We start from the raw sequence: 12,767 nt of genomic DNA, 5'->3' as shown, positions 1-12,767 counted from the left end.
AAGTTATCAGGGTTATTATCATTTCCTTCTCCTACAACCAGATTACCTGACTCCAGGAGCTCTGCAACTGGATCTTCTGTAGTTCTTGATGGGTTTGACGACCAAACAATATCGTTTGTGCTACTGTATATGATAAGTACCCCTTGACTGGAGATATTCAGGGCCCCCAATTTATTTGAAAGAGGAACTTCTCTGTTTGCTACCATACAACCGTCCCTGGAAATTCCTTTAGACTGATGCTCTTGTCGTACCAGGAAGACGATTGATGTAAGAAGCCACCTGATTCAACCTCTAGTTGAATTAAGCAGGAAGATTTATTTAACAGTACAGAATCTCTCTTTAAAGGAAATCGCTCCGAATTCTATTATATAGAATGAATGGTTTCAAAAGAAAATAATTTTCTTTCTTTTGTTCTATTCTCTCCCTTTTAAATACTGTTTAAGAATTATAAATCAATACGTAAATTTAATCTAATCCTAATTTGTCTAGGAACTATCATTACGGCTAACTAGGATAAACTCAACAGCTAATAAGTTTATAACATATTCAGGTTTTCCTTATTCTGCGAGTCTTCTATGTCTGATAGACTTGCGGTTTAAGCTTCCTCTTCCTCTGTCTCCTGAATTGCATCATTTGCTGGCTCTCTTGAAGAACTTTACTCTGGCAAGTTATGATTAACATATATGCGGTGAATAATTCAGGATGTAGTTGCTGTAGTGCAGTGCTTTTGATCCAAGTTGAGTTAGAGGTGGATCTGTGCTTCTAGTGGACTAGGAATTTGTAGTATCCCCCACAACGTGTGGAGATGAATTGGTGGTTAGTGATGGCGGCAATCTCATCTTTAGGGGCGGTGGCTGCTGGAATTTTTGGAATGGAGGTTGGCATATCCTCTGTTTGTGAACTTCCAACCACATCAGTCGCATCTCCTTTGAATGCTGTAATGTCCTCAATATTAAAAATTGGTGAAATACCGAAGTCAGAAGGGAGGTCTATAACATATGCATTGCTACCCAACTTCTTAGTAACTTGAAAGGGACCAACACATCGTGCATGTAACTTGGTGAAACTTCGTGAAGGAAAATATTCTGGTTTTAAACGAACAAGGACCATATCACCATTGTTAAACTATCTATTCTTGCGTCTAGCATTAGCAGAAGCTGCATATGATTATGTGCTTAGGGATAAGCGTCTCCTTACCTCGGCGTGGACATCTCTCATATATTCTGAAAAATCAAGGCCAGTTGCACTTGGTCTAGGAGGTGATGGTAGTGGCTGGAGGTCTAAGGGAGTGTAAGGACGCTTGCCATATACTACCTTAAAGGGTGTGTGCCCTGTAGACCTATTCACAGAATTGTTGATTGCGAACTCTGCTTGTGGCAGTATGATATCCCAACTGGTGGTATGATCAACGATGAAACAACATGGTAAGTTTCCTAGGCTTCAATTGATTACTTCTATCTGACCGCCATTTTGGGGGTGGAACGCACTAGAAAACATTGATTTTATCCCCAATTTTGTCCATAAGGTTTTCCAAAAATAACTAACAAATTTGACGTCCCTATCAGACACAATAGAGAGTGGTACCCCATGTAATCGGATTACTTCTTGCAGAAAAACCATGGCTACTTTAGAGGCGTCAAAGGTCTTATTGCAGGGGATAAAATGAGCCATTTTTTAGAATCGATTGACTACAAACATGATGGAATCATGTTGTCGAGCAGTCCAGGGTAGTCCCAGCACGAAATCCATGCTAATGTGTTGCCATGGCTGATCAGGAACTGGAAGGGGTGTGTAGAGTCTGGCTTGTTGTTTAGTTCCTTTGTTTAGTTGGCAGATCCTACACTGATCTACCACCTTATGCATATCTTTACGCATTCAAGGCCAGTAGAATCGATCGGTGGTTATAGCATAAGCTTTGTCATGTCCAAAATGCCTAGCCAAGCCTCCACCATGGAGTTCTGTGATGATAAAATCCTTGAGGGAACCCTTTGGAATGCACAGCCTGGTGCCATAAAATAGATACCCATCCCTTACAGAGTAATTACCTCCATCTATGGTAATCCTAGCCTGTAATCTCTCCCATGTTTTGCTAAAGTCTTCATTAACAGGGTACTGGTCTGTTACTGCTGCAAGATCAGTAACGTGGGATGAAGAAATATATAGCAAGTGTGGTCGTCGACTTAATGCATCAGCCACCTTATTCTCTGTCCTAGACTTGTGCCTAATAACAAAATCAAATTGTTGCAAGTAATTCATTCAACGTGAATGCCTAGCGTTGAGCTTGCTTTGAGAGTTTAGGTGTTTCAAAGAATCATGATCAGTATAAAGGATGAATTCTCTATGGATTAAGTAGGGGCACCAGTGTTTAATGGTTTGAATTAATGCGAAAAATTCCATGTCGTATGTTGAATACCTCTGTCGGGTATCGTTGAGCTTCTTGCTGAAAAAGGCAATAGGGTGGCCTTCTTAACTTAGTACACCTCCAATTCCTACATGTGAAGCATCACATGCTACTTCAAAGATTGTTGTGAAGTCTGGTAGCTATAGAACAGGTGCCTGTCCCAGTTTCTCCTTGACCTCCACAAAAGCTTTGTTGGCTGTCGTTGTCCAGGTAAAGCTTCTTCCTTTTAGACATTCAGTTTTTGGGGCCATGATAGTGCTAAAATGTCGAATAAACCTCCGGTAAAATGTTGTGAGATCGTGAAAGCTGCGGACCTCATATATGGTGCTAGGTGTCGACCAGTTTTGAATGGCTTGCACCTTGGCAGGGTCAACTCCAATACCTTTGTCAGAGATGATGAAGCCTAAGAAATAAACTTTCTTCTTCAGGAATGAGCACTTGGTGTGATTAATATAGAGTTGCTCTGCTTTCAAGGTAGTCAGGACCTGTTCAATGTGAGCTAGGTGATCTTGCAAACAGTTACTGATTATTAAGATGTTGTCAAAATACACAATAACACATTTACCCAAGAAGGGTTTGAGAATTTCCATTATAGCGCACATGAAGGTACTCGGTGTGTTGGTTAATCCGAAGGGCATGACTAGCCATTTGAATAAGCCATCCTTGGTTTTGAAAGCCGTTTTCCATTCGTCACCCAGACGGATATGAATTTGATGATATCCACTGTGAAGATCAATCTTTGTAAACACCGAGGCGCCATTTAATAAATCTAACATGTCGTCAAGTCGTGAAATCAGGAATTGATATTTTATTGTTATTTTGTTAATTGCTCGACTGTCTACACACATCCTCCAACTCTCATCTTTTTTTTGTGTGAGTAGTACTGGGACGGCGCAGGGGCTAAGGCTTTCCCGAATGAATCCCCTATCCAGCAGTTTCTTGAACCTGTCGATTAAGTTCCTCATTCTCTGCAAGACTCATCCTGTAATGAGGCAAATTAGGTAAAGATGACCCTGGAATAAGATCAATAGCATGTTGGACATCCTGTATAGGTGGCAGCTGGTGTGGCATTTCATCAGGCATGATATCTTGGAATTTCTCTATTATTGTTGTCAACTTTTTAGGGACTTTGCCATCATTTTGTTTAACTTCTAGTCTTACTATAAATAACAGCATATGCTCTCTACTTAAGGCTTGGGAAAACTGGTGCAGGATCAGTACTGGAATTTTTGTGCTGGTTGTCTCAAAATCTGAGATTTGTAGTGGTACAAGCACCAACTTCTTACCCTTATATTGAAAAGAGTATGTATTTGTGTAACCGTTATAGGAGACCTTTCGGTCATAAAGCCATGGTCGTCCCAATAACATATCGCAAACAATCATAGGGATGATGTTGCACCAAGCTTCATCCATATACTCCTGTCCCAACGAGAATTGTACTAGACATCGATGCTTCACTGAAACTAAGTTGTTTTCATTGACCCAACTTATTCGATAAGGAGATGGGTGTTTTTCACTCTTTAATTTCAATCGTTCCACCGTTGTTTCAGAGATGACATTCATGCCGCTACCATTATCAATGATGGCGTTCAGTGCCCTATCCCCATGTTCTAAAAGGGTATGAAATATATTGGTTCCCAGCCACTCCTGATTTGTAAGGGGTTCTTTCTTATTTTCAGTTAATACTTGACGAAAAACACAGCTTGGCAGCTCCGAGGCACCCAATTGTTCCTCCTCTTCCTCCTGTGTAAGCTCTGCTGCTTCTTCTTCCTTTATTTCATTCATTATTGTTAATTCTCTTTCGCATATAAAAGCCAGTTTCTTATCCCTGGTGGGACACACCACAACATAGTGTCCGAACCCCTTGCATTTGTAACATTGTGGGCCATCAGTTGTAGTGTTTGCTCTTCCTATTTGTTCTCTTAACCATGAACTTCTTGGTTTATCTGCTGGTGTTTGTGGTTTCTACATGGGAAAGTTTGTTGTGCGTCCTATTTTTAGGTCCATTGGCATAGGTTTCTTCCTACTCATGTTCTGCAGTTGTCTTTTCATATGTAATGCCAGCTGGTATGCCTCATTCACATTGATTAGTCATGCGACCAACATCTCCTTATATAAGTCACCACGTAACCCATTGCGATATCGCGCTAATGTTTGTTGGTCCATCTCAACAATTCGACTACAGGTAGTTAATTCATGGAAACGGTCTGTGTATTGGTCCACTGTTAAGGATCCTTGCCTTAGTTGCAACATTTCTTCAAACATCATCTGTTTATAATCAATGGGTAAGTATTTTTCTTTTAGTCGTTCTTTCATCTCTTTCCAATTTGAAATTGTTGAGCGCTGGGTATGTCTGAGTTGCTCTTCCACGCTTCCCCACCAAGTTCGTGCATGTCCCTTCAATTTTAGCCTGACATATCGGGTTTTGCGGTTTTCAGAGACAGCAAACCAGTCAAAACAATCCTCAATGGCTGTCAGCCAATCTTCAAAAGCATACGGGTCTAATTTGCCATAGAAGTCAGGTAGATCTACTTTCAGTCTCTTGGTGAGTTCGTCAATGGGTTGATTGTCCATTATCCGTCTATCATGGATACGTGGGAATTCCTCCCTGTGTTGTTGAACATGAAGGTGACGGGGTTCAAGATACCTGAAAGTTTCAGTTTCTATGTTCTCCCTTTTAATCCTCTGATCACCTTCAAGTAAGTCTTCATGGGGTTGGCCATGTCCCCTCCTATTGGGAGATCTTGCTCCTTCCCGTGCTCGTCGTTCATCCATGACATCCATGCGATTAAAAAGTTGTTCTAGCATATGGGTGATTTGGGTGAGTTGCTACTGGTAGTTTTGTTGCTGGAATTCTGCATGTTCACGTGGGGGGTTGTTAATAGCATGGTTGTCCGACATAGTATATGATTTACCACTTTTGGTTAAGGTCATGAATTGCTCTGATACCAAATTGATGTAAAAAGCCACCTGATTCAACCTCTCGTTGAATTAAGCAGGAAGATTTATTTAACAGTACAAAATCTCTCTACAAAGGGAATCGCTTCGAATTCTATTATATAGAATGAATGGTTTCAAAAGAAAATAATTGTCTTTCTTTTGTTCTGTTCTCTCCCTTTTAAATATTGTCTAAGAATTATAATTCAATACATAAATTTAATCTAATCCTAATTTGTCTAGGAACTATCATTACTGCTAACTAGGATAAACTTAACAACTAATAAGTTTATAACATAATTAGGTTTTCCTTATTCTGCTAGTCTTCTATGTCTAATAGACTTACGGTTTAAGCTTCCTCTTCCTCTGTCTCCTGAATTGCATCAATTATGTGTCAGGAAATTTCATCCCTGTATATTTTAGAAAGCCAACTTTGTCGTTGCATTCTAGCGGAGTTCTCTGTATACACCCATTTGACCAATCTGAAAAGTTCCAATCTGCTAGAGACTTGGGCATGAATCCATCCAAGCATACACATATAGGAGATCTACTCATCTCATGATAGGTCCCAATAAAAAAACAGATACAAAATTAACGAAATCTGGCTATCTTAGGCTGAAAGCTAAACCACAGTTGTTTTCAAGAAATTCTCAATTATATTTATTCCATGCTAACGTTCCAATAAATAAAGTTTAAGCTTAAGAAATCAGCCTTAACTTCAGGAAACTATCTAGCCTTATTTAAAGGGAAATACATAACAACTTTGAATGAGTAAACAATGTAAAACAACAGCAATGGAAAGAAATATAAAAGCTGATACTTGGTCTTCACTTCAAGCTAAAAACTTGGGATTCTTCTTAGGGATTCTTTCATATCTTCTTGGCCTATCAATATTCCCCCCTTTGACAGGAACCATGTCCTCAAGGTTCAAAGAAGGAAACTGAGTATGTAACATCGTGGTGTTCTCCCAAGTAGCATCTTCAGCAGGCAACTCTTCCATTTAACCAAACTTTCTTCCATAAATTTATCCCCTTGTTTAATCCAACATGTGTCAAGGATCTTCTTTGGGGTTATTAAAACTACTCCTTCATCTATAATTGGTGGCAGCTCTAAGGTAACCTATGGAGGATCCCCAATATATTTCTTTCAAAGAGAAACATGAAAAATAGGGTAACTACCAGAAATTTGCTTAATAGCAACAGATTTACCGACGAAATATTTATGTTAGTAATTTGAGGTCGAAATTACCGACAGAAATTTTTCTGTCTATAATTCAGTTGGTAACTACCGACGAAAACTATCCGTCGGTAGTTACCGACTGAATTACAGACGAAAAGTTCAGAATTAAAAAAAAAAAGGCGGTTCACTGACGTGGAGGTTTTTGCAGGTGATTTTTACCGAAGGAATCATCGACGGATTCAAAACAGCAGCCCCGTACAGTGACGTGATCGGTTCACCGTTTAAAATGCTGACGGAATCACCAAGGGATTCGAAATAGTAGATCTGTACAGTGATGTGTTAATTTTTCCGTAAGAATAGCCGACAGACTCATTGACGGATTATTCCGTAGGTGAAACCGTCGGAAAACATTAATATATGCCCTCTCCTCCCCTATTTCTCCTTCTTCTTCCTAATCCCAACTCTCCCCATCTGCAAACAACCAGCCCCCTCTCTACCCCAAACAAAAATCTCCCTCATCTCAACACAACAAGTTATATTTCTTGAAATTTTGTGGTCACAACATCCATGTTCTGATTTACTGACGGATTTTATCAATTTTTGTAAGTAATTCTATCTTTTTAAATTTTAACATTTAAATGTCAATTTTATTATTTTTTTTAGTATATGTATTTTGTTAGTAGATGTACATGTTTCATTGTTATTTCTCAAACAAACTTGTAATATATGCATGTATAATTTTATATCTGTTATGGTTTGTTTTAGATTTTGTAAGATTGTATTTGTTTGTAAATTGTTAAAACTTTATGGAATTACCAAATTACATGTGTTGTTTTGCAATAATTAATAGCTTGCTTAATGGGTCCGTTTTAAGTTTTATCAATTGTATTGCGGAGTGGTAATTTCCAGAAATTTATATATATTAATTTGTATGGACGTTGATAAATGATAATGAATATTTAATATTTATGAGAAGTTGTGATTGGTTTGTTGGATAATCTTGAGGCAAAGTAATATTTTTGAAAGTTTATTTACCTAACTTAGTTAATTAAAACATGATGTCATCATAATTTAATAGAGGTTTGATATAAGTCATGGATGATCGTTCATGGATGTATCGAGATTCACCCAAGGATTGTGGAGGATGGATTATTGTAATTGGGTTTAGGGTTTTATTAATTTCACAACATCTATTCCCAGAAATTTTACTAGAGGTGGTATTAGGTGTCCATGCAGGAAGTGTCAAAATAAAAAGTATTTACATCTAGATGTTGTAATGATACATCTTCTACAGAAAGGGTTTATGGAGAATTACCAGTGTTGGTATGCACATGGAGAAATATTTGTGAGTAAGAGGAGAATGAGAGAAATGGTGGTTGGGTCAACTTCTAGTGCTAGCAACGTGCATGAAGCAGCAAATGACAACATTAATCCCTACAGAAATATGGTTATAGATGCAATAAAAATGAATCAAGGTAATGTCAGTCAATGTCCAATCGTAGAAGAAGAACCTAATGCAAATGCAATTAGGTTTTTTGATTTGTTAAAATATTTTGACGAACCATTATAGGATGGCTGCACAAACCACAGTAAATTATCGACTGTAGCACAGGTGTTCACCATCAAGTCAGATCACAGGTTGAGTGAGACCGGGTATGACAAAATTATTGAATGGGCGAGAAGCATTTTACCTGAAGGGAATAGGCTGAAAGAGAACTTATATGCTGCGAAGTCCATGATGAAACCCCTCGATTTAGGATACCAGAAAATTGACATGTGCTCTAACTTCTACATGTTATACTACCTTGAAAATGCTAAGATGACCGAGTGCATGACATGCGGGCATTCCCGTTACAAAGCCAGAACTGGCAGGGGAAAGACTCTAGTGGCATATAAAAAACATAAATACTTCCCAATCACACCTAGACTGCAGAGGTTATTCATGCCACCAAAGACTGCTGAGCACAAGACATGGCACCAAGCACAAGATGTGGTTGATGGAGTGATGGTGTATCCTTCTGACGGCAAAGCGTGGAAACGTTTTAACATTTTATTTTGTAAGTTATTATGTTCATTGAATTGAATATGATGATTACTTTTTATTATTATTATTTTCAGGAGACCTATAATAATCGGTTGAGGGAGAGATACTGGGACAATCCTTTGACCTATCCAGAATTCGATCTGGATTTGTGGATGGAGGTTGGATCGTCTGGTGGACTCGATAAAAATCGGGTTTACAGGCTCTCCAACACTACGACCATCAACTTGTGGTCAGCCTGTAGTGTTTCAACCGTTAGGAGCTCCCAATCTAAGGAGTTCGTGGCCTTGCAGTAACACACGACTTAGCTCATCGACAAATATGACCACCTATCAGCAGAGTATGCACAACTCAAAGTGGCTCATGCACAACAAAGCGGAGTATACACAACAAAAAACGGATCATGAACAACTTCGTGAAATGGTCATGAACATGGCATCACAGAGTGGAACATGTGCGTCTAATCCTTTTTAGTTGTATAACCACCAGCCTCCTCCTCCTCCTCCAGCTCCACCTTTATATTAATTTGTAAAAAATATTATTTACCTTTAAAATTTCATTTAATATTTTTTTGGAAACACATTCAGTTTGTAACGAATATTATTTAACTTTATTTCTTTTTGTTTTTGATGTTTAATAGAAATTTTATTTGCATAATTGGTTTTTATTACCATTAATTTATATAATTTTATATTATGTATTCTAAAATAATTTTTAAAAAGCAAATTTAAAAAAAATATATTACAAAGGGTTTTACCGATGGAATGAATCCGTCGACATTTGATAGTAGTTGCCCCATTCATCAATGAATTTACTGACGGATATATTCGGTCGGTATTTCATATACTCATTGATAGCTTTACCGACAGAATGAATCCGTTGACATTTGATAGTAACTGTCACAAGTACCGATGAATTTACAGACAAATATATTCGGTCAGTATTTCAAACACTCACCGATAAATTTACCGATGGTATATGGCCATCGGTAAATCATGCTATCATCGATGAAATAAAATTTGTCAGTATATCTGAAGCAAGAAATTTTTTTTTTAGGCGTGTAAATTCAATCTATAAAACCATCGGCAAATGGTTTTTTTGTGTTTCCGACTGATATAGCAATGGAATGTGGAATTACCGACGAAAGGAAAGCCGACAGATGTATTTTTTCGGTGACGACGTCGGTAAATAAATTACTAATGAACTCGTAATCACACACCAACGGAATATTTATGTCTGTAAAATTGTGAAATCTTGTAGTGGGTAGATCTTTGTGCTGGCTGGTAATTGTAAGCGGTATGCAACATTGCCAATCTTCTTCTCAATGCAATAAGGGTCGTAAAACTTACTGGCAAGTTTCTAGTGAACTCATTTGAATGCAATTTGTTGGCGATAAGGGTGTAACTTTAAGAGAACCATATCACCTAGTTGAAATTCTACAGAGCGCTTGGATTTGTCAGCTGTTTGTTTCATTCGATTAACAGCTCTGTCCAAATTCATTTTCAAGTGCTGGAGTAACTCATCCTGATGTAAAAGGCTTTGATCAACTTCATTAACCTGAGATAATCCATCCGAATATAGAGGAATGGAAGGAGGAAGCCGACCATACAATGCTTAGAAGGGCGTCATCCCCGTGGAGCAGTGGTAGTCAGTATTATACTAGAATTCAATCCAAGGTAAGTAATTATACCATTTGCAAGGCCATTGATGGACAAAACAATGGAGGTATTGTTCAACACAACGGTTCACAACCTCTGTTTGTCTGTCTGTCTGCAGATGGTAGGCAGAACTTAATTTTAGCTTGATTCCTCACATTGTGAAGAATTTTTGCCAAAATTTGCTAATAAAGATGGGATCACAATCACTAATGATGGATTTCGGCATTCCATGAAGTTTGATGATATATTCCACAAATTGTTCAGCTACAGTCTTTGCAGAAAACAGATGGGACAAAGCAACAAAATGAGCATACTTACTATGTCTGTTGACAACCACCAAAAGACTATTTTTGTCGTGAGAAGAGGGAAGACCTTCAATAAAATCCAAACTGATATCCTCCTATACTTGACAGGGAATGGGCGGTGGCTGAAGTAATCCTGCTAGAGCAAGAGTTGCAGTTTTGGCTCATTGGCAAACTTCACACTGCACAATGTAATCCTGCACTGATCGATACATAGATGACCAATAAAATTGTTAAGCTAATCACTTGAATGTTCTCAACACTCCCGAATGTCCTGCCATTTTACTGTCATGAAATTCTTATAGCAGCTGGTTGCAGATAGCTTGTGGAACCACTACTCTTTGTTTATAGAAACAGAAACCATTTTGCATGGAGTATGGACCAGTGGGATCTGTAGTTGATCGATGAGTAACTTGCTGCATGTATGGACACCTTGTGCAGCTTTTTTCATGTCCTCCCAAAGAGTGAACTAAAGAACAAATAAATGATTAAGGAGAGGACTATTAGGACGTTGTAAGAGAGCATTAGCTGTTGAGTTTTCATGTCTTAGTCTATAGATAATTTCATAATCATAGCCCGATAGCTTGGCAACCTATTTCTGTTGCTCTAGAGTAGCCACACGTTGTTCCAAGAAATATTTGAGGCTCCTGTGATCGGTTTGAATGAAGAATTTTTGTCCTAAGAGATAGGGCCACCATGACCAAATTGCTTCAGCAATTGCCAACATTTCTTTAGCATAAATGGATCATGCCCATTTGCTGATGCCTAAGCACGACTCATGAATGCAATAGGCCAACCTTGCTGAGTAAGAACAAGACCAATTCCATCACCTGAGGCATTAGTTTCAATAACAAAGGAGTCATTAAAATTAGGTAGGGTGAGAGTTGGAGTCGTTGTCATGGCGTGCTTCAGCAGGTTGAATGCAGCTCCTGCTTCTACAATCCAGTGAAAGTTGCCCTTTTTTAGGAGATTGTTTAGGGGTCGAGCCAAAAGTCCATAATTCTGAACAAATTTCTTGTAATAACCTGTCAAGCCTAAAAATCAATGTAACTCAATAATGTTAATAGGCTATGGCCAAGCTACCATGGCATTAATTTTTTTGTTTTCTACCTTTACTCCTTAGTGTGTCACAATATGACCTAAATATTCGAGTTCCTGTTTGCCAAAATCACACTTGCTGGCTTTAATGAAAAACTGATATTGCCGTAATATGTCTAAGGTGATCCTGATATGTTATAGATGGGATTCCCAAGTAGGACTATAAACAAGAATGTCATCAAAGAAAAGTAGTATAAATTTACGAAGATGAGGGCGGAATATGGAGTTCATAGTGGCCTGAAAAGTGGATGGGGCATTGCATAAATCAAAAAACATAACTAGATATTCAAAATGGCTGTTATGGGTTCTGAAGGCAATTTTTGGAATATCGAAAGCATGAACTCATACCTGATGATAACTAGCTCTCAAATCTAGTTTGGTGAAATAAGTTGCACCATATAACTAATCTAGCATATCATCTACGGTGGGTATGGAAAATCTATATTTGATGGTGGCTGCATTCAGTGCTCGGTAGTTTGTGCAAAATCGCCAAGTGCCATCTTTCTTTTTTACCAATAAAACTGGGGATGAGAATGGGCTGGTACTGGACCAAATGACTCCCATGTTGAGCATTTCGTTGACTTGTTTTTCAATCTTTGTCTTTTCAAAATGTGTATATCTATACGGCCTCACGTTGATGGGTTCAGTGCCTTCTTTGAGGTTTATGTGATGATCAATGTCTCTTAGAGGTGGTAGTGTTGTTGGTTCTTTAAACACATCTATATAATCCTTCAAGATTTGTTGCATGTTAGGATGGTTGTCTGCCTTGATGACTTCTTGTTGGCCTGTAGATAGATAGCAAGCAACAGTTGGCCTTGGCGCATTGCTTTAGTAACTGATGCTAATGTTGTTGCTTGAATGGGTTGGTTGATTCCTTGTAATCTTAGTGCTTATTTATCCCAATGGGAATCCATGGTTAATTGTTTCCAATTACAGACCACAAAACCAAGCATCTCTAGGCATTGGATGCCTAACACCATATCAAGTCCTACTAGAGGTAAAGAATAAAGGGTGAGTGAAAACTGAGTATCTTGCACATTTACTTGTACCTCATCAAAATGACCTTGACAGAATAGTCGTTCTCCATTTGCTATGCGAACAACAAATGATTTCGTTGGTACCACTGGAAGTCACAACAATCTAGCTATCTT

The sequence above is a fragment of the Populus alba genome, chromosome 11 (genome assembly GCF_005239225.2).
Source record: "Populus alba chromosome 11, ASM523922v2, whole genome shotgun sequence".
NCBI classification, from domain to species: domain Eukaryota; kingdom Viridiplantae; phylum Streptophyta; class Magnoliopsida; order Malpighiales; family Salicaceae; genus Populus; species Populus alba.
The sequence above is the reverse complement of the archived record's forward strand: the minus strand, read 5'-3'. Positions refer to the sequence as shown.